General features: G+C 42.5%; 1 pseudogene; it reads right to left on the bottom strand.

Annotated features, from left to right (window-relative positions):
* Window positions 1-1,153: 1,153 nt before the first annotated feature.
* On the bottom strand, window positions 1,154-1,272 carry LOC112483131 (annotated as a pseudogene).
* Window positions 1,273-4,206: the final 2,934 nt, after the last annotated feature.

Genomic DNA, 4,206 nt, shown 5'->3' with positions numbered 1-4,206 from the left:
TAAATAAGTATACCTTCCTGGAAAGAAAGAATTATATAGATGTCGCATCTTCACCCCACGACCAGACTGTCCCCCCAAAACCCTCCAGCTTTCCCACTGCTTCATATTCATTAATTAGTCTGAGGTTTCCTCCGTGTTTCGTTTACAAAGCCACTTAAACCCACGCACCCATTTAACATATTTATGACCCCAGTTTTCTTTCTGTTCTCTGAGACTGTACCGTAATTGTTCTCTGGGCCCAGGGGCTGCAGAGAGCCTTCCCTGCTGAAAAGAGACAACATAAAGAAGGAAATGAATGTGTGCGGGTTGAATACCTTCAACAAAACGATTGGGTGCAGTTTGGCCCCTGCCCCCCCTCCTCCTGGGGTCACTTTAATTGAGTGGAGCCTCACCCTCTATTGAGTGTATGGGAGACTATTAACTCTTAACAACGCTCCATCTCAGGTTATTTATTTATTGCTTAAATGATTTGTTATTGCTACTTGAATTTAATACACCCTCTGGGAACCAAGATGGCAGCATCATGTTACAGAAAAACTACAAGTTATTTTAAAAACTGTAATTGACATTTTATGAGAGCCATAAAATCTTTCTGAACAAATAACTTACCATTAGTCAGAAACTTCAGCAGAAGATCTGTAAAATGAAGGCTATGGGAGAACAGTACTGTACTTGTGTGTGTCTGTCTGCACGGGGGCTGGGAGGATGAGACAGGAGGCAAGAAGGCAACAACAGAGAAGATCCAACTGATTATTTTGTGTTGCTTCCACCTGTCTTGATTTAAAGCATCCCACTTTTAAGTCAGAGGGATCTGGAAAAAGGTGCAAAAGATTTTCAGGAAGGATGAACTGCATCCGATGAACACACTTTAGGTGCCCAACCTGGGTCTTTCAGCTTTTCTATTAATTGAAGTCACTTCTCAGCCAGACAGCAATGTAATCTACCGTGGCGGCGCTGCCCAACTTAGCTGAATCCACAGTTACCAGTTAGCATAACATCTCCTTGGGCCATCCTATATGGATTCTGCAGACCTTCATAGGAGCTATAAGAGCCCATCATCAACAGCATTGCTTTGCGATAACAGGGAAGACTTTAGCTGTGAAATCCACGGTTCTGGAAACAGTATGTGCCATTGTTTTTTTTTTTTTTTTAACGCCTACAGCACCTGGTATTCCTAGGTGGTCTTCCATCTAAGTACTAACCAGGCCCAGCCCTGCTTAGCTTCTGAGATCAGATGAGACCGGGCATGTTCAGGGTGGCATGGCTGTAGACTGTGCCATTGTTGATGGGATGCTGGGTGGAAGCTGATGTTTATAGCTGCATCCTCAGAAATTGCCTCTGGTGGGAGTGAGGTTGTCATCCTCAAGTAGTTCAGATCCACCTAGAATATGCAAAAGCCCAGCTTCCTTGCCTGGCGTGTGGACAGCTCTGAGCAACCGCCTCAGCTTCAGAACTACTCTAGGATTAGCTGTGGCCTTGGTTGCCATCGTATCACAGTTCAACTTCTTTCTCTGTCCCCTCCTGCTTCCTGCACATCCTTAGAGATGTTGATCATGAAAGCATATCTCAATAAGCTTCCTGCTCACTCAGAATGTATTCTCAAGGGACCCCAGCCTAAGACAAAGGTTGACTTTGCCTTCATTGACTCTTTGAGCCAAACTGACACCCTCAGGAATCACATACTTTCCCGTCAGCCAAGGGAGCACCAGGGTTGTTTCATAATTTTCACAAGAATGTATTTATCTAGCTTCTAACCTATATTTACTCTGATCTCCTTCCAGTTAGGTTCCAAAGCTCAGCTCTGAAACCCCCACCAAATCCTACTACTGGCTTCCAAACTCCGGCCACATTTTTCTCTTGTTTGTACTTTGATTTTTCACTAGCCCTGCCAATATTTTGAGGCAAGCATGCCAAACAGAGGGAGATTAGGAATATTCACAAAATGACATGCTATATGCTACTCACGACAGGAGATCATGATATCCAGATTTGGCTTTGACTCAGAGCTTCCATCCTGTATCTTGAAGGTGATTTTTGTAACCAACAGTAAGAAGTTCCTCACAGTAGTTCCAGATCAGAGGGGAATCCAACATCGATGCTAGTTAACTCAATGCTAGTTAAGTTAAGCTGTTTAGTTAATGCTGGCCTCCCTTCCCCATGGAGTCCTTCACTCCACTCACTCCGCCAATATTTTGAGGCAAGCATGCCAGACAGAAGGAGATTAGGAACAGTCACAAAACGACACGCTATATGCTACTCATGACAGGAGATCATGATATCCAGATTTGGTTGAGGCTTAATTTTTTAAAAAGCATCAGCAACGTGTTAGGCACCACCCAGAACATGGCATACAAAGCTGAATATAAGTGCAAAGCACAGAAATAAGAAGCACAACAGAGGACTTATACTGGATGTGCCTGATTATATAGAATAATACAGACAAAAGGAAAGTTAAAAGTTATCTAAGACGCTAACTTCTCCCCGCTTCCCAAAACACACACACATACACACACACAATCTGTCTAACTTCATTTTCTGGACTGCTGGCTTGTGATTACTCTTCTTCAGGCCTGGGAGCTGCTGTATCTACGGCGGTCCATTGCATTTACAAAGAGCTCTAATTATTTAAAAGTTCTTTTCAGGAGTGTTTTAAAATGTGCCTGAGATTTGTTTTAATCAGGCATGGTGAGACACGCAGACATAGAAAGGACTGTCATGAAGGAAGAAATGTTTGTACTCACAGATCCCTAGAAACAGGAGGCACAGCATGTCACACGAGGCCACAGGGGAAGCACCGGGGTCAGTCAGGAGGCAGGGAAAGAGGAGCAAACATGGCAAGAGGCTTTATTGCAGTTTCCACAAGCAGGCAGAGGGGAGGCAGGGTTAGCAGGTTTAGGATGGCTCGTTTGAATAATTTCAGAGGGCTCTGGGATGTAGGGGCTATCTCTGGACACTTGCTACCTGGTCCTGGGATGATTAGGGCAGGTAGATAGTGGCCCAGAGTATGAGAATCTCACAGAGGAGGTGGCTAGGGTGCAGGCTCTGGATTGGTTGGCTTGTGTATGAAAGGCACACTCACTGGCAAATCATTTGCTACCTCTAGGAATTAGCTAGCCCTGGGAGGGGCAGACCTTGCAGTGCCCCAGGTGTCAAAGCTTCAAATGCAGAAACTGGAAGAAGTGGTTATTTCAAGGGATACGCTAAAATTGCCTCCTTGTCGTTTCTACCCAGAGGTTCAGACCTTTGGTGCTGTGCAGCATTAACCTGTGACTTCCCTCGAAAGCCCTCATCTTCCTCCATCCACTCTTCTCTTCCCCTCCTGCAGACCACCTCCCCATCCCATCTTACTAGAGAGACACTAGTTTACCCTTTTCTTCTCCTGTGGCCTGCACATTACCCAGTATATAGCTGGAACACTCTGGTTACTTGTCAATGCATTTCAAACACTTAAATGTGTAAGAAACGTTCCAAGGCGAATTGTTTGCTCAATGGAAATATGAATTTATAATGCTATAAATATTGAAAAATTTCTCGCCATTGAAGTTCCTCATTGCTTTGCTCTTAATTTTGTGTATATTCTACTCCTGGTAAATTAATGTTGGCCACCAATTACTCTCCTATCTATGCTTCTATAACATTAAAATAAGAAGTAAGGAAAATAAAATTTCCTTCCATAGTCTCCTGCTCTTTTTACACATTTTGCACAGTGGGTTATACTAATGTTCACTCGATTCCACTCTTGTAAAATAATTGTTGCCACTTTATTGTGTGGAAAAGCAATCACAAATTATTAATATTTCTTGAATTTATCAAAACCATCAATATTGTATTTTGATTAAATTAAAAATGATAGTGCAACTATAGGAAAAAATTAAAGTCGATAACTTAGTTTTTATAATAGTAGGTGGAAAAGTCTAAAATGGAGCATCATTGTATAAAGGCTATGAACAGTGTGCTAAGAATTTACAACATTCGCGTCTAATACTTTGTATTGAAGATCACAAAGCACTTCAGGAAAAACAAATACAAAGGGAAACTACTGATAACAGGATACATTTACCTTGAGGTGGAAACTATTGAACTATTGAAAAGATATATCCTGTGCTGGAAGACTAAACATAAGTATGTATTTCTTGACTTCCCATTTGGCCAGCCAGCCCCAAAGATGGTTAATCTTTGAAATTCCATCATCTTGGGGGAATTTCA

Source organism: Pteropus alecto, unplaced genomic scaffold, assembly GCF_000325575.1.
Source record: "Pteropus alecto unplaced genomic scaffold, ASM32557v1 scaffold206, whole genome shotgun sequence".
Taxonomy (NCBI): Eukaryota; Metazoa; Chordata; class Mammalia; order Chiroptera; family Pteropodidae; genus Pteropus; species Pteropus alecto.
Note: the sequence above shows the minus strand (reverse complement) of the source record. Positions and strands in the feature narration are given on the sequence as shown.